This window comes from Ochotona curzoniae, unplaced genomic scaffold (genome assembly GCF_017591425.1).
Source record: "Ochotona curzoniae isolate NIBS_2020 unplaced genomic scaffold, NIBS_Ocur_1.0 scaffold_3208, whole genome shotgun sequence".
NCBI classification, from domain to species: Eukaryota; Metazoa; Chordata; class Mammalia; order Lagomorpha; family Ochotonidae; genus Ochotona; species Ochotona curzoniae.
In genome coordinates this window covers 39,251,350-39,269,561 of record NW_024467106.1, presented here as the reverse complement: position 1 = coordinate 39,269,561, position 18,212 = coordinate 39,251,350, and the positions used below count along the sequence as shown (strand labels likewise).

Sequence of the window (18,212 nt, the reverse complement as noted above, 5' to 3'; positions counted from 1 at the left end):
ACTTGCAGGTCAGACTCGAAGTTAACACACTACAAAATACGTATCTTTTCAAACACAAAGGCTATAAAACAGATTCACTGTTCAAGTTTAAATACCTTCTGTTTCCACTTAACAGGTTGATACTGAAACTGAGAAATAATCAAACAGTGCTGAAGATAGTTTCTGGGACCCAATAAACACACAATCAACACTCTTCCCAACTCAGAAACCTATGAAACAATAGACTTGCCATTGAGCTACCCATGGATTCTGCAAGTAACCAGAAACGGTAAACACGTTCACCTTTGTAAACCCGAATTGATCAAAATGAACACTGACCTTCTGTGTGTCTTCTACAGAGTTAACCTGAGAGTTGGGCGTGGCACAAAGCCTGCAAACAGCTCTGGAATACATCAACAAGGCAGCAACGCCACTAAGGAAGGACTGTCGAGTGGAAACGCACCACACAGCGACAGACCAGGAAATCTGAGGCTCTCGATGCCACTAGCAGGAGCCCTTTGGTGCCAACGATTTTAAGACAGGGGAGGCAGGTGGTATGTACAGCTGCACAAGTTACATGCCCATAAGTAAGCCCAACTCCTAACCAAGTATATATGCTGCAAAAATTTAAACAAAGGGTATTCGGATGCAGTAGCTAACTATGGTTTTTGGCCTGTCCAGCTGAGAACCCACGGAAAAAGAGCTGAGTGAATTGCTATGGGCAGGTTTTCCACAGGGTGGCACACTATCAAGGCCCAATACCACCCCACCAATGCAGCTCCAAACCACAATGCCCCAAGCCGCCACCTGACCAGGCCAAGTATGGCCGATTCAAATGAACACTGTGGGGTTTAAAAAAAAAAAAGGTGGCAAAAAGATTGGCACAAGATGGTAGATTCACCAAGAGTTCAGATGAGAGAACTGGTCGCACCATGAAGACTAGTTATTACGAAAGCACTTGGCTCAGCAGTTACTACGCTGTCTGAGGGTGCTCGCACCCTCCACTGGACCATGTGCTTCGTCCTGGCTCCGTTTCTAATCTGCATCTTAGGAAGGCACAGGTGATGAGGCAAGTGCCCAAGGACCTGCCACTCAATGTGGGGCACCCAGGTCTAGTTCCACCTGGTTCCAGCACAGGCTCTTCTGGACATCTGGGGGTGAACCAGTCAACAGAATCTCAATCTCTCTCTCTCTCTCTCTCTCTCTCTGCATTTCAAATAAAATGGAGAAAAAAAAGTTTTAAGGTAAATGCTAAAAGTAGGTTTTGCTAAGACACTATTCTGAAGGCCTCCAGCCCTTGTGGGAAAAGAACACAGGGTTGGCTGCCACAGCAGCGCTCTCAGCCGGCGTGGATACCCGGAAAAGCACCACAGGCTCCAAACTAATCACAATGTTTAAAAATGCCAAGAAAGGTAAGGCTAAGCAGAGCACAGAAGCCTGGGTATCCTGAATGACTTTGTTGTGCCCTTGAAGAGAACTTGGGGCTTACTTCTAGAAGACAAGACAGGTGTTTGAAAAACAACAACACGCAAAGGTGGGGATAGCTGAGATTGTTTAGAAGCGTTCAGCCAGACATGTCTTTCTGTGTGTAATGAGCCAAAAGGTTCATTTAAGGAACAGGGTAACAGAAATTACCCGTGGCAGCATTATTTTTCCTCAGCCTACTGGGAGCCTCACCTTAAACCACCGAAACGCGGACAGAAGGACCTAAGTGGGAGAAGCTTTCATGAGAACCATCAAAATCCAAGACGGAAGCTCAGCAAGGAATCCATTCCGGCCTAGAAAGGAAAGTGGGGTTCCAGGATTCCACACTAAACAACAAGGAGGCTGGCAGAAAGAGGCCAGTGTGTGTCCGTCCGCACCCGTGTTTGCAAAGGGAACAGCTGGCTTGACGGGATTCCTAGTGCATATCACGCAGCGGAAGACACCCCCGAAGGTTCTGTCTCTGCTTGGGAAGGAGCTTTCTCCCCAAAAGGCCTCGGCACAAAGGCACCTGATGAGGCAATGAAGGACCAACTACGCACACACACACAGAGTCTTTCCTTCAGTCTTCAAGAAGGAAAAGATGGAACCAGAGAAAATGAATGTCTCTTCAAAATGTTCTGTCCTTCCCCAGGCCTTCTGTCTTCCAGACGTTTTTCTTCATTCCGCTTTGTCCCTGTCCTCCCCCCCACGTCCACTAAGTGAACACTCCCCTCTCCTTCAATCCGAGCACAGTTAATTTCACATCCCTTCCAACCTCTCAAAAAGAAAACCCCAAAAACCAACATGTGTCGCCTCCAGTCGATCCAGCCACACAGCCACCATGTCCATCCGAGAGGTCCGGATGAGAAAAGCAGTCCAGGAGAGCTTTGCCACCTGCTCACCGGAACGGACGCAGCTCAGCTTCCTGGAGCAAGCACGACCTTAGCACAAACGGGAAATTCACATGATTCCTGAAAACACTGCACCAACTAAACAGCTTCACTTAAGGCGATGGGAAGATTATGCCTCAGTTTGCATCTCAATGATTTTCAAATAGACTTATCTGTGATGAGTTTTGAGGCTGAGCTGCACTGTTACGGCCACAAAATTATTAACAACCACACAAACATTAAGTTTAAAGGAGCGCTTTTGTCTTCGTGGAAGTATGTCATTTTACCATGGCTAAGCGCTGTTCTCTGGGGTAGGGAAGAGTAGATATCCAGCAGCAATCCCTCCTTTACCCATTCTTTTCAGAAAACATAAAGAGAAAATGTAAATTTTTTATCATGGAGATGATCTTTAAATATGCACACAATTCTAAATGTCCATCTGGACAGCTATTACTTCAGGCTCGAAGCTCACAAGTGTAAGACATGGTGTTGTGCTCTGGTCCTCAAGGATAACATTTGGGCTTTTAAGAGGATGCTGTGAAAAGACTGTCCACTGGTCACTACCACGGCCACTGGAGGTGCACCTGCCAGGGGAACTGGGGCTGGCCAGCGCCAGCTCCACCAATCTCACCAGGGCGCTCACACACGTCTGCACGCACTGGGGCCGCAGCTGGCTAGGCTCACGGCCGAGCTGGAGGAGCAGCTGCCGCAACCACTGCGAGAGCGAGCTAAATCCCAGAGCCTGCTTCCCTCGCCCGGCAGAGCGCCCGCGCTTCTCGCTCAGCGCACCTCCTGCGCGCAAACCGGGCTGCACCGGGCTGCGACCGGGGGATGCGACCAGGAGCTGCGACCCCGCGCGGCTCGGCCTGGCCTCACCTAAATACGCGCCGAGGGAACTCAACCCAGCCCCCTGAGCGCCTTGGCCTCACACCACCTTGGCCACACGGCATGGCCACTGCCAAGTCCCCAGGTGCCGGGAAAGCTCCGAGCGCTGGTGACGACGCCGTACAAAGTGGGTGCACACCAGACACCTCCCCACCCCAGGGTGTTCGGGGCCCCGGGAAGCGGAGCACACGTCCTCCCAACCGCGCCGCCGTGCTGCCATCCAGCCCTTTTTTCTAGAAAAGCCCCCTCCCCCACTTTCCCTCCAATACACTCACCTGCGTCTGGGCGCAGTTTCCTTTCTCCCGGCGCTACTCGCGGCCGTACCAGGGCTCGTCCACGCCGGTGCACGTTGCCCGGCGCGACTGGCCCCCGCTCGGCTCCCTCGGCCCCCACCCAGCCTGTGCCCACAGGAGGGGCGGTGCCAGCTCCCGAGGCGCCCAACTCCTTCCAGTCCCGCCACAAGGGGCCGAGCTCTAGGAACTTCACGGGCTAAACCGCCGCCGCCTCCGCCACCACCACCACCACGGCCGCCGCCACCAGCGTTCCCGCCCTGAGGCCGGACCCTGCACAGGAGTCTCCACGATGGTGATGGTGGTGATGGTGGGCGGCGAGCACAGCCCTTCAGCTTCCAAACAGGACCGGGCACCTGGCGCGGCACGGCGTGGCCGCGTCCCCGCCCCCACCCCCACGCCCCCTGCACTTGCCTGCTAGGACTCGGAGCTGCAGCTACTATGGCTCGTGCCGCCGGGGCGTCAGCACAGCCGCGGAGGCGTCGCTCCCGGCGGGCTCCGCGGAGAGGCGGTGGTGGCGGCGGCGGCAAGGAGGACTGGAACGCGGTGGAACCCCCCGCCCCGGCCGCGCCACGCCACGCCGCGCCGCGCCACGCCGGCCACGGCCCTGCCAAGCCGGCCGGCTGCTGCCTCAGTGCCGCCCGGCCGCCGCGGTCCCGCCGTTTGTAGCGTGCCGGGGAGGAGGGGCCGGCTTGGGCGAGCGCCAGGAGGCGGGGCCCGGCGGCGAGTTGGCGGCGCCACGGCGGCCTCGGGCGGGCGCGTGCTCTGCCCCGCCGGCGCGCGGGGTCGGTGCCTGCGGGGACACGCCGCGAGGCGACCGCTCACCTCGGTCCCTCCGGGCTGGAGGGGCCCTGCGCGCCCCGGCTCGCGGAGCGGGCTTCCCTGCGCGGCGCGGGGCGGCGCGGGGCGCGTCTCCCGCCCAGAGGCAGCCAGTTCCAGGTGCGAGTCGGTCAGCCCCCGTGGCTTCTGGCACTAACACGGGGATGAGAGCGGCTCGCGCGGGGTTCCTTTGATACATGCAAGCACATCAAATATATACCTATATATAAACACACTTACAGATACACACAGAAATGGCAAGCAGAGTTAAAAGACCACCCCCCCCCCCCCCCCCTCCGCGCTCCTGCTTCACAACCAAAGAGATCAGTCCCTCGCCGGGAGGCGAAGCTTTGGCCCCTGCTGTCCCTCCCCAGCTAGATTGGACGTTTAAATAATCCCCCGAGTACCTGTGCGGGTTACTAGACTCTGCTTTCAAGCCAAAGTAGGAAATTCTGCACTCAACTGTGCTAGCGCCCGCCGCAAGCCGCATCCTTGCAACGCCCCTCACACGAGCCCCTAAATGGCTAACTTCACCGAAGGGGCGTCCCACCGCCACCTGGCCTCGGCCCGCCCTCTCGCCTGGCTCAATCCCTTTTCCCCAGAAAAACCTGTGCTTGTCCTCAGACCCAACAGCACGCCGAAAGTCAAAACCGACCCCCAAGCCACGAGGCACGGGCACGTTTTTACACCTGGTGCGGCCGCTTCATTACGAGAGCACCTGTCGTACGTACTGAAGCTTTTTTTTTCCCCCACTGCAAAGGCTTAGTTTTCACCCTTCCTCCTAAAACACTACATTTAAAAATATCACCTGTCATACCTACCTGAAAGCACAGGAGGTAAGAGAAAGGAAGTGAGCAGTAGGCGACTCAGTCGCCGCAAGAACGTGACCGAGGTTACAGCTTCAAGGGCATGATGCGGGCTGCATGCAGCAAGGTCCGCTAAGGGCGCCCGGCGCTCCCCGCCCCCATGCGACGGGCGGGGCGTGGGTGGGGGTGGGAAGAAGCTAGGAGGACTCCTCTTAGCCAACGGGGGGTGGTTCGGGGGCAGGCAAATTTGCTTTCCTGGAAGAAGACTAATCAAGCACAGCAGAGTAAGGGGGCTCCGGCAAGATCCAGATGGAGAGAAGCCATCACTCAATATGGGCCCCACCACCACCACCACCAAGGACAACAGAAATAACTCAGATTTTTATCAGCATTTCTGTGTCACCCCAAGTCCGATTTGCAATTAAATGACCTTAATTGACTTTGCACTAGTTCCTGAGGTGCAGAGTTGGGGAGAGGGAAAAAGAAAAAAAAAAAAACCTCAAAAAGCCTGCTTCTGTTTGACCCAAGCAGTTAATTGTAGCATTCCCATCATAGGCAGACAGGCAGGCAGGATTGCTAAAAGGGCCAGTTTCCCAACGTTAGAGAAAGCGGGGCCTACCTAATCCACCAACCCAAGTCTGAGGCTCTCAAGGGGAAAGTCCTGCCCCCTGCTCTCTGAAGTCTGACCTCTCCAAGTTACGGGAGACTTCTCCCAGTCTTGCCACTCTGCCCAGTCGCTGGGTTTTCCTGAAGAACAGATGCACTTTATAACACCCAAGCACTTGTTACAAGACTGGAAGGGGAAAGCAAAAGTGGCTGCTTTTGAGACAAACTCAGAATGACAGGAATAGCTATCTAAGAAAGGGAGTTAACATTTGGAAAGGAAAAAAATAAATAAATAAAAGTCAGAGGTGACTTTGAAACATTCAGCATTTTTTTTTCAGACTTATTCCGATTTTGACAAATCTCTCAGATGTCCCATCAAGAAGCCATTTTAACAAGGAAGTCTTAGGAATCCAGATTTTCTGCCTTTTGGTTTCTGTAAAAGGGAACAACCCTTTAGGAAGAGGTTTGCAACCTAAGAAAATAATTTCTTTGGTTACTATTTTCTGCTCTGTACTTTCCCCTCCACCTTCCACCAACTTCAATTTCAGCCCATGTTTTTATGGGTTGTACCTAATAGTACAGGCCTGGGAAAGAAAACACATTTATCTCTGCCCATCCCTACTGCTCAGTGGACTGGTGTATTAAATAGGGATGTGGAGAAGGGCTGAGGGCTTAGAACCTCAACCAAAAGGAGTGTTTGGCCGTCATTGGGGGCAGAGAGAGAATTCGTGCGTTCCAGAAGAAAAGTAAAGAGACACCCACCCCTGTCCAACGGTGTTCAGAGTAAATCCTAAATGGTCGGCTATTTTTCTCACATTCACAATAACGCTAGACCTGCAGCTGGCAATTCGTAGAAGAAAATGCGCTATCTCCACGCCAGTGTTGCTAACCCAGGCTTGAACACGGCCAACTGAGGAGGTAGCCAGCCTCCAATGGGCCACAGTTGCATCTCTCTCGTATGAATTCTTGACAGACATGAAATAGGTGGGCACGGAGCAACGTGCTGGGCATAAATGAGGCAACAATGGCCACGCGAGGTCGTGTGCGCCTAGCGGCGGCACGCTGGGCACTGCCACCTTAGCCAGCCCGACCCCTCTCGGCCCTCGGCCTAGTGCAGAAGTGAGGGGGGAGAGGGACAGCGGCGGTGCGGTGGCTTTACAAGCCTCAAGGGTGGGTGGGGCGGAGAGCAGCGAGGACCGAGCTAGCCAGGCCAACGCTGTACCTCGTCCCTGTCCTCCGGCTAGCCAGCACCGCGCGGGCGCTCTCATGCGCGCACACACACTCACCCACACTCCCCTCGTGCCAGAAATTGAAACTCGTCCTAGGCAAAGCCGGCGTCCCGCTCCAGCGCCACCCCTGCTCCGACCTCCCCGCCCAGCAAACGTCCTCCGCCTTTTCCCACGTCTGCCCAGGATTCGCTCTCCAGAGCCCGGAGCAATCACTAAAGTTAATAGGAAGCGTGTGCCTAGCGCCCAGCTCCTATCCCCAAGCGTCTGCCTCCCGGCATCAGTTTAACAATAGCTATGCTGGAGGGGCGTGGGGGGCGGCAGGGACGGGATCCGGAGGGCTCCGGGGGTGGCCATGGAGCCGGGCGGCTGCGGAGGGCTCCCCTCGTCCCAAGGGCGAAGCCGGCCGCGTAGGACCAAGGACAGGGCTCGGAATCGGCTTCCCCCGCGCCCAGCTCCGCGAGCCCTCCCAGGCAGCCGCCGCTTCACAGACACAGCTCCGAGGATCTTATTTACGCTTTTCTGAACAAAGGGAATCTCGTATCCGGTACAGACTTAAGCTTTCGGCCCCAAATTGGCTCTCCTGTTTGACTAACAGGAGGACGGTCCCTGGCGTCGGTGGGCAGGAGCCCGCATCCCCAGAGAGGATGATTCTGGACAGCTTCCCAGCACCCCAACCCCAGCCCTGCCCCAGCCCTTAGGCAGCGTGTACTTTTTTCGGTCAGCTACAACTCGCTGCCTGGTGCAGCATCTCAATTCCATCTGGCAAGCCCTCTCCCCAGCACATGCTCACTAGTTAATGCAATTAAGCCCAGGGTTTTCGCCGGGCTAATCTGCAAGCCCGAGTTCCTGATTCCCCTTAATGATACTAAAGCCTCTCGGGCCCTTCGGTGGCTTTGCGAAAGTAGAGGCGTGCATCCCTCCAGCCCCCCAAGTTATCCCTCTCTTCCCACGAAAGGAACTTCTCACCTCCCTCCCGGAGCTGGCTCAACACCCCCTCGCGCCCTGCCCTAGCCTGGCCACACTGACCGCTTAAGTTTCTTCCGCGGACATTTACGAATATGCTGAACGGTTAAGCATGCGACCACTGTCTCTCCGTCTAGCCTTCTAGAATTAAAAAGCAGAGCAATAGCTTTGAAATGAGACAGACATGTGCAATTAACTTCCCATTCTGCATTCCGCTCACTTACAGGTTTTCTGGGTTTGCCAGCGCATCGCTGCAACTAATGATTAAAAAAACCAAACCGAAACTTACCTTTCTCCCTTAAGGTTTTTGTGTATATGTGTTTTTTAAAGTAACGGTGCAGTTCTCCCAATAAGGATGAGCAAGAAGCTGCTGGATAGTTCTCTTAAGACAGCACGAAACCTAAACTGTGCTCGGCTTAAAAGAAGCAAATAAAAAGGAAGGCTTTCGACCCCAAAGTCCAACGCTAAAAGAAACGGCGGGAAAAAAAAAATAGGAAAGGGGAGGGGAAACTTAAAAAAGAGTTTAAAAAGACGGAGAGACTACCCTCCTATTGCCGTTCAACTAAACAAAAAGGGGCAAGAAAAACAAACCAAAGAACAAAGAAGAGAGACGAAAGAACGTGTTTTTTTTCCCCCAAAAAGACGATGTCTTTCTCCTTGTTGCTTTTTAGTAGGTCGCTACAGGAGTAAGCTGCTGCATCTCTAAGTGAGAACAGAAATCAGGGGGGAGGACGTCTTAAAAGGGAGGTGGACTGGACCACAGATTTATAGCACCGTATCACCAACCCCTTCTCTGCCTCCGCACTGCCGGCTGTGCAGCTGCTCGGCCAGGCTCCTATCCCGGGCAGCACGCGCGGAAGTATACGCCGAGGCGCGCCACAACGCAACTTGCTCATCGCTCCGGGATGCGGATTGGCCGAGAGCCTTCCGTTGGGACCGCCCAGGCCAAGATGCGTGAGGCGATTGGCTGAAAGCGGGTGTCCATCTGCCGAGCTCAATGGAGTCCCGTTTCAAGGTATGTTGTGCGGGGAGGTACACCACACTTAACACTGGCGGCGAAGGGAAGTGCAAGAAGCAGAGAGATGGGGAGAGCCAACGTGGGAGGGTTGCAACTGTACTACCAGAGTTTGCGTTTTAGCACGATCTCCTGTCCTCTTAAATCTTTCTGCTTCCGAAAGATCCATTTCCTTTGCCATCGCTGCTGCAGCTATGCCATATTTCTTTGTAATATCTAACTCCCTGTCCGGTATGTATGAGTCATTGAGAGTGCTCCCTCTCTTTGATCTGAGTAGAAGGGCTGAATGTTACGTCCATGGCTTCCCGGCGTGCTTTATTCGATTTGTGTTCCAGTATTCTATATTGGGTTTTAGGTGACTGTTTGCTTTTTTTTCCTATTTTAATATAGGGATCATGCAAATTAATTTTTTAAGCATCCTTTTAAGGTAAGAGTGAAGTTAGAAATGCTTTCAAATAAAGCTGCATGGTTTGAATTAGCATTCACTTCATGTTAGAATAGGAAAGTGTAGAACAGACATCCTGTCCGAGAAAAGTAGTAGGGTCCTTCGCTTTGAGGTAAATGTTGACTCCCAAAAGGAGCAGCTATATGTAAAACCAGAGCCAGCAACTCCCCTGCATTTGCTGGCGTACAGTTCATGGACCACACATGAATTGCCGATGGATTTGAGCCTGTATCAGAGCTTTTTTTTTTTTTTCTTTGAGGATGGAGAAAGTTTAGCCAGCAGACCAAGTGCTGTCAATCCTTATGCTTTATAGATGAAGATCACTTTATTTACAACCCCATATTGGAGTAACGTTCAGGAGGCTGACATATGTTTTTATTCCCCACATTTATTTCTTCCTCTAAATGCAAGCAAGATCTGCGGAATCATCTTGATCTCCGGATGTTCTTTTCCAGCCAGAATTTCTTCCTTCAGTCCGGAAGGGTATTGCCAACTTCCTAGATAGTACTTACATGTCTTAGACAAATACTGTGTTTTCTCCAGAGGCACACATGGCCTTCTGAAAGGAATTCCTTTATCTGTTTATTTGCTACTAGTCTGTCTCTTTGAGAATGTCAGAAAGAGAAGGCACATGTAAGAATCAGAGACGACAGGAGGGTAGTTAGGGTCTCATGAAGGGGAGAGGGGTAGGGGGTCCCAGAGCAAAATGGCTTGAAACGGAGAAGTATAGTAAATCAGTGTTCCTTGAGAGTGTCCTTGAGTGTTGATAAATGATTAATGGCAATGAACAGGAGACATGTTTATCTCCCTCTCCGTGTAAACCGCTTAACAGTGTCTGAGTTCTGTTACTTTGCATAACAATTACAGGAGATTGGGAAAGAAGGCCTGAATCTATATGTTGTCTTATAATCAGCATTTAAAATGATCATGACCTTACTCCACCCACCCACTCCAAGTTGTATATATAAAAACAGCCCCTGATGTCTTCATTTCAGAACTGTTCTTGAGACATGGGTGGAGCTTGTGGCAAAAAGAAAGGAAAAGCAGTTTGAAGAAATGAAGTCCAGGGCCTGAGAAAAAGAAAGATTGCACCATCTTTAGAATAGATATCTGAATAACAGGAGGTTGGATTTGGGGTTCTCCTGTTGCAACTCCTTCCCTCTCCCCAGTGCAGTGCAAAGAATTACCTCTTAAACAATTACACTTTGGGTAAAATTGTAATATTGTCCTAAAACTGGCTTATCTGTGTAGTCAACTGTCTTTCTTTCCCGTGACGATACTGTTAGGTTGACACTGATTTTGCTACATGTGTTTTTGTAATCTTCTCATCGTTTTAAAGAAAATATTTACCATTTTAATTATTTAAATGCTTTCTGAGTGGACATTGACACTTTGCATTTTACTTTAGTGCATATTTATATCCACAAGAAAGTAGATTACACTGGTGAGGTGTGGAAGCGTCGAAAGCCAGAGGTAATGACGAAAAGCTAGTCTGTCCTATGTAAAAAAAGCACGTGTACTGAACTTGCCCGTTCGAACGTATGATGCTAAAGTTTGCTCTATCTTTAGCTTGTTCAGAGGAGCTCATGTGTGTTTTAAACATTGCCTTCCTCAGCATGTTGTCTTTTCTGTGTAGACAAACGGACCCACTTTATTTTAAAAACTGAAAATATCTTGAAATAGGCATTTACTTCCTCAATAAGAGAAATATTTATGAAATTGAAGAATTTGTTAAATGAGTAGATGCATCATAGGCAGCATGTATTTCTCCACCTTTTAAAATGTAACATTTTACATATCCATTCTAAAGTAAGTGCTTTGGGGAGAGTAAACTTTGCTTTGAAATTCATATAGTGGCCTGAAACTTTAACATATGTTATCTTATAATTAATAGGGGCTATTGGCAGATATCTCACTCCAGATGAAGCAAGAATGTCGTCAGCCCCTCCTCACTCTGAGTGAGGTAGAAGAATCAGCCAGAGTCTGAGCTTGTATTAGGAAAGCATTTAGAAGACATGAGTTATGACTGAGTCACATTAGCTCTGACATATTTCAAAATTCTCGGTACTATGTTGAATTTCAGCAGAAATAGAGAAGATAAACTGAATCACTTAAGGCTTGGAGAAAAAGTTTTCTTGTGGATAAAGTTGAAAAAGAATGATTCTCAAAGCTGAAAATACTATGAATTCAGTTGTTTATTTTACTAAAGTTAGCTTATAAAAAAAAACAGTAATGTATGGAAACAATTCAAAATGTTGTGGGCAATGGCTTTAAGGGTGAATAATCCCTTACATAGTCATCTTGGGAGAGAGAAGGAAGTGATTTTAGTATTTCATATTAAAGGGCACTGTAAGTTGTTTGTAACTCTTTTTAAGATAAAACAGGTAAGTTTACAACGTTAAACTTCTGGTGATAATTCTAAACACTGTACCCTCTCAGATGAGTGTAAATATCATGCTGTGTCAGTCAGACTGAGATGTAATAACTTAATGTCCTTTGAAAATACAGATATTATAACTGGATGAATGCTTCGTTATGTTCTTCTTAAAGTTGCAGGTCAATTCCCCCTCCTCGGTTTAGAAAATAGGAAGGAGAGAATTGACACCAATGTGAGTTCAGTCCTTGACAACCCAGCTAATGGAAAGGCAGGAACTAGCACCATGGACAGAGATGAGCAGCCTCTGAGTGAAGGGTTGCCACGCCTGGGAAAGGCGTGTTCTGTCTTTTCCGCTAAGAGAAGGAAACAGGATTTCTCTGAACAGCCCTTGAGGAGGAGGTTGCCCTACTCCATGGAAAGATGTTTATTTTGATTTATACTCATTCGTATTGGGTCTAAGTCATCATGATAAACTGAATAGACAGCTAAAGCCCCAAGCTCATTGTACACCTTCTACTGTCTTTTTTTTTTTTTTTTACACACACTCCTTGATCCTGGGGAGTCTGCTTTTCATCAAAGTGTTCCTCAAGAACATATTCAAATTCAGGTAGTCTCCTGAAAAGTCTGCTAAGTCTCCTCCAGATTTCCTAACCTGGAAACTCCCAGTGAGGATGCCTATCTCCTCATTCTCCCCTCCCCCAAATCTTTACCGGCTTCCTCCACCCTCTGGCAAACCGGCAAAACGCTTTTATCGGAAGGTGAGTGACCTCTAAGACTGTGTTGCAAAGGACTTTTTATATTGCAAACACTTTCCATTAGGGACAGCGCTGGGGCAGCTGTGAGCAGAATCACGGGAGCCTTTATTTTCCCTTTGTATTATGTCTCGAATCTCCTCTTGCAGGGGAAAGGTAGTAAACTCCCCCTCAATCCTGAGGTTCGGGTTAACACTGAAAAAAACAGTGAATTGTCTTAAATGTTCTTATCAACATACATAAATGTAACTGGAGTCGTTGTAAAATCTTTGAGACCAGGCTGACACTTCACAAGCACACTTTTTTTTTTCCTGGGCAAAATGTTTGAGGTTCGTTTTCCTCTAGGTGACTCGTCTTCAGTTATTCAGACTCGGATCTATGGCACATGCCCTGGAGCGTCTTGAACAATATATTTGCAGCCTCGGAGGGAGGAGTATTTATGTAAACGCTCCCAAAAAAGTCCTCAGATGTTCCTCCTCTCTTCCACAGCAACAGCTTTTAGGTGGATCAACTCAAGGTCTTTCCCTGAGCCTGCAAAGGGGCATCCAGGCGACTAAGCGAGGGTGAGGTAGGAAAAACTGCAGGTGAAGAAGGGCACATCAGCGCCTTGTGTCCGTTTCTTTCAGGGATGCTACCGTCTTTACGCTTCCTCCTGGAGCCGATACTTCTCTTGCAAAATTAATACAAGTAATTAAAAATAGCAGTTTCCAAAGTTAAAGGAAACCATCTGTCTCAGCTGGTAGCAATCAGTCTTTTCTCGCCCGCCCCTTTACGGGGACCCGGGGAAGAAACGGTTTTTCAGCTTCCGATGCTCGGAGGTTCTTTCTTAGAGTGAAGATTTATGTTTAAACTTGTGTGCGGTGCACGTCTAATTTGAAATAATAAAGCTGGGCTCAGCAACCAGTCAATCAGAGCCATCAAGTGCGCCCGGCGCCCGCCCTGCCCCCCACCTCCCCGGGTCTTTAACTCTTCCCCATCCCCCAAACCACCCACCCAGCTCGTTTTCTCACTCACACTGGTCCCCCCACGTGTGTTCAGATCGAGCCCTTGCCCCGCACAGCAAGTGACGGCACCGGGGCACGGTGACAAAGGCGGGGTTTGTGGAAGAAGAAGGCTGGGGCCCGGGGAGACACGCGGCTAGAGAAACAGCTGTCTTATCAGCCCGCTGCAGAGATGGAGATGGCTCGAGAGGTCCTCCACAGATAATCACTTGAATAGGTTTGCAATGCGCCAAACTTCACGCTTGATAAGGCCAACCCAACGTACAGAGCAGCCCAGATCCTGCTCCATTCTGTTTTATCTGGGCTGTAAATTAAGAAATTGAAATTCAGGTGGCAGAGGCGGCAAGCGGCTGACAGACCACGAAAGTAAATTGTCATTAAAATGCTTTCGGCAGGCAGAGAGGGGGCGCCCGGAATAGGGATATTGTTTTTTATTAAGAAAAAAAAAAGTGGGGGGAGACTTGGGAAGGGAATGGGACGGTGAGACACAGCAGCCCACCCACCGGGAAGGGGAAATGTCTTGGAGTCTGCCCATGAATCCTAATGACAGCTACTGGGGAATAAACCATTGAAAAAGTCTAAAGTTCTGTGAAGTTTGGTGCGATCGGGATTAAGGAACAATTTAAACTCATCTGGTAGAAAAGGGAATTCTATCTTCATCTGAGCAGGAGCAGAGGAAGTGGATTTTAAATGGACTCTAAAGTTCTTTCATTGTAACAAAAGCAGATCAACGGGATACGGAGGAGTTAGCATAAACTGAAGAAAACCTGGCTTTTTTTTGTTGTTGCTGTTGTTGTTGAAAGCATAAGGTTCCCAGAGAGATTCCTGGATGGCTTTTAGAATTGCCTGAGAAGTTGTCAACCACAGCAAAAGAATCTGCTTAGCTGCTTGCAGGAGTTAACAGTTGTATTTCAAATGCCTCTGCCTTTTATACAGATAATGACCATAGTGTAACTCAGGGAACTTAAAAACATTCCAGGTATGTACTCTGACAATACTTCTTACAACACACTTGCTATGTACACTCTTTTGTCTGCTTTTACAGTAAGAGATTTGAACTTTGCTGCATTGTTTATATCCTCCCTCCACCCCTCATTTAATGTGTGTCATGACCAGTGGATAGCCTTGTTTTCTTGTTTCTCTAATGTCATAGAACAGGACCTTGCTCTTCCTGTCTTAAATGGATTGAGTGTTCACTGCTGTCCGTTGATGAGACGTGGAAATATGAGAAGCTGTATTACATTTTCCTTCACAGCAATTATATTTTAAGAATTAGGAACATTTACAAAAAAGATATCTTCAGTGGACAACACGTTGTGAATATGGCTTTAGAAAAAAAAAATTGTTTTTACTTTGCTTAGCTCCAAACTTTAGCCATAGTCAGAGTGCATTTAACTGACAGTACGTAAGCTGCTTCCATCACTTGGGAATGAGCAAAAATTAGATATGATTTTGGGGAAAGAGTGATGAGTAACATTTAATCAGTGTGTTTCTGCACATATTAACCTAATTTTATATACTGAAAACAATTCAAAATTTTGAAGTTATCTGATTACTCAGAGGATGATAAAATGTACTACGTCATGGGCTCTCAAAGACATTTTGAATAAAATGCATAAATGCTTCACAGCATGCCACAGAGCATAGGTGTTTGGTATTGTTTTTTGCAATTTCCAGAATAGAAATGAATGAGAGCTACGTGTATCCTTTCATATGAGAGAACTTCATAGTTGTAAAATAAATTTTACCCTCCATCCTGTCATTTTCAGTACTGTCAGATTGACTTAAAATAATGGTTAATATGTGAACATTTTAGGAAGTATTCTTTCAATGAATTTCCTCATTTGGGTACTATCATATTATGTTCAACAATCAGATAACAGAATATTTTTTCTGTTTATAGCAAATACTCAAATAAGTTAGAATTACATGCTTTAATGAACCCTTTAACACCAAGGTTGTTGTCTTTCTTGATCTAATTGAAAATATGCACATGATACACAGCTAAACTTATTCTTTGTTAATTCAAGCAGGACTTCTGAGGGATGTGAATTTGAATAAGTTTAAAAGATACACCCTAAGTTTGAAATGAAAAAAGAAACACTGTATTTCACAAAGTTAATGACAGCATTTCCAAACAAAAGGATAATTTTTAAATGAAAAATTTTCATTAAGGAACAGAAAAATATTTTAACATTAAATTAATGCAAACAGCCTGCATTTTTGTCATGAATCAATGATATGTGTGCTTTAAAAAGGCATAACAAATCATTATGAATGAAATCTCATATTCCCCAAATGCAAAAAACATATTTTAAAGGGATTTTTATACTATTGGTTCCTTTCTGTGGGAAATTGGGAAGAGTAGTTTTAAGACGACCAACCTTTCTGTAAAAACAGAGACAAAATATTGGAAGCTTCGAACCAAACATTCTTTGTGACTGCTTATCATTCTTTCCCCAAAGTTATTATGTCCTTTCTTATATAATATTTAGCATATGATTAGGGTCAGATGAATGATACAGAGTCAATTCTTATTTCTAAATTCTTTAACTGCGGCAAGAGTTTCCTTTCGATGACTGAAGCATCTTTTTAGTGCCTATCATTTGCCAGAATAACAGAAATATAGAAAAATAAATGCTTAAGTGGCATTCTGTTACATTTCAGGAAGGCCTAGCAAAAGGAAAATATTGGTTTTTAAATAACGACGTTAATGTGTTCTATAAAACATGAACAATGAGTCTGAGATTTTGTTACTGTTGTTTACCCTCTTAGTTTTTGTATAGCTCTTCATAAATGATTAGTAGTTTAACTTGTCAAAAACTTTTTCCTTGAAAGGGAAGTTTCCCTTTCAAGGGTTTTAGTTGTGCAAACTATTAGTTATAGCAGCCTGAGCTGTGAAAGTCAGATGCAGGTAGGTTCAAATCTGACTGTGCAGTAACATGAGGCTCTGGTCAAGTTATTTAATCACTTTTATGTCAGTTTTCCTCATCTATACTATAGTGGATAATAGCAGCTAATTTAAAGGTCATTGTGAGGTAAGATGTAATCATGAATGTTACGTGTTCATACTTCCTAGAACAGGGGAAAAAATCAATATGTGATAACTGTGACTATGGGAGCAAAAATAATAACTTGAAACACTTATTTAATGTAGCTTGAATCAGAATTCCTGGTTTCACATATTATTTTTAATACTTTCGTGTGTTCTCATTAATGTCCTAACAGGTATATCCCATAATAAATAGCTTTTCACATTTCTAATTGTAACCAAGTTTAAGAGGCCCCAAAGCATAAAGTCTCCTGTCGGCCCTGTTATATGCCTTCAATATATTTCCCAATACAATTTCATGATTCATCATAAAAAGTTGTGGGTCTTCGAAAAGAACTGAGTCTGAGATCCCATTTGACTGATATAATAATAAAAGCACCTTAGATTTTTATAGTACATTTTATCACAAAAAGCTCAGTTCACTTTTACATATTTATCATTGTAACCCCAGGAGACAAGGAAGGACATAAATTATTTCTCATTTTCAGGGGTATAACAGAGACATAAGGAATCTAGGTAACATTTCTAAGGTTAATAGAAATAGAGAACAGGTTTCCTGAATGCCAGCCTTCCTGCACTCTGATACTCCCGCTAGCATTAATCATGGCTATTGTTACCTTAGTTAAGTTCAAATGTTAGTGTATGGCATTAAGCATAGCTTCTAATTCACTTAATTACTTGATGAAATCAAGTTGAATCAAATAGGTGCTATCGTAGTCTAATCAAATTAAAACATTTTCATTTTATGCAGACATTTTATTATTCAATTACATACATGCATACATTATATATTCTTATTTGCTATTCTGTGTTAATTTTAAGGCAATATTTTAAAAGTTGCTAGAGATTTATGATCTTGAAAGAAATCCGTTCCAATCTCCTTATCACTCATTTCGCCCCACATTCATTCTTTCTCTCCCCCTTATTTTTATAGGCTATTAGATTAATCCATTTACATTGTCCAACAGTACTTTCTGTCCTAGTTTTACATTGCTTAGGTAATCTGTGCTTGAAAAAAAAAATTTATCAAAGTAAGTATCCAAAAGAATACGGAGGCATACTAAATAAAGAGCTTTTTATAATAGTTGTGTGTTTTAAATTAAAAAACTAATGTAATGTCTGTACCCTTGCCATTGTAAAACAGAATAACATAAAAATAATAAAAATGGCTTATGGTTTATACTTCTGCAGTTCCCTCCTGGGCTTGCTTTGCTAAGGGCTGATATAGATGCAGCTGGAGATGTGGACTTTCGGTAAGTGAGTGAAATGGAAGGAAACGAAATTTTACAGCCTGATAAAAGAATAAGCAGATCTAAATGCACTGCAGATTACAACAGAAAACAGACTTAATGCTTTTATTTTAAGTTTCAATAGGCATCTGTCTGCATCCTAAATGTATCTTATAATTTGATAAGATTGACCCACTCAAGGTCAAGCTGAGTCATGTGATCGCCAGCCTTCAAAGCGAAAGCATAATTAGCACCAAGAAAAAACACATGTGCATAAACACAGACTAGCCAGTGCTTCTGTTTATTGCTATTTCACACCAACCTTTCCTGACTCTTCATATTGATACGATTAAACAGAATATCCGTTTCCCTAATCAAGCCTATTTACGTGCACTTTAAGGTTGGCAGTA

At 46.3% G+C, this 18,212-nt stretch overlaps 1 protein-coding gene across 12 annotated transcripts in view; it reads right to left on the bottom strand.

The window, feature by feature from the left end:
* Positions 1 to 18,212, bottom strand: part of ELAVL2 (ELAV like RNA binding protein 2) — a 174,169-nt gene that overhangs the window by 140,040 nt on the left and 15,917 nt on the right. For 5 of the 12 annotated variants that reach the window (XM_041004382.1, XM_041004384.1, XM_041004391.1 and 2 more), the window contains exon 1: positions 8,221 to 8,669. The exons of 3 other annotated variants lie outside the window; for them this stretch is intronic. The gene's annotated coding sequence lies outside the window, so the exon portion shown is untranslated. Of the gene's footprint in view, positions 1 to 3,922; positions 4,146 to 8,220; positions 8,670 to 18,212 lie in introns of those variants that run through there. 4 more of the 12 variants (XM_041004383.1, XM_041004385.1, XM_041004392.1 and 1 more) reach the window with 1 other exon arrangement.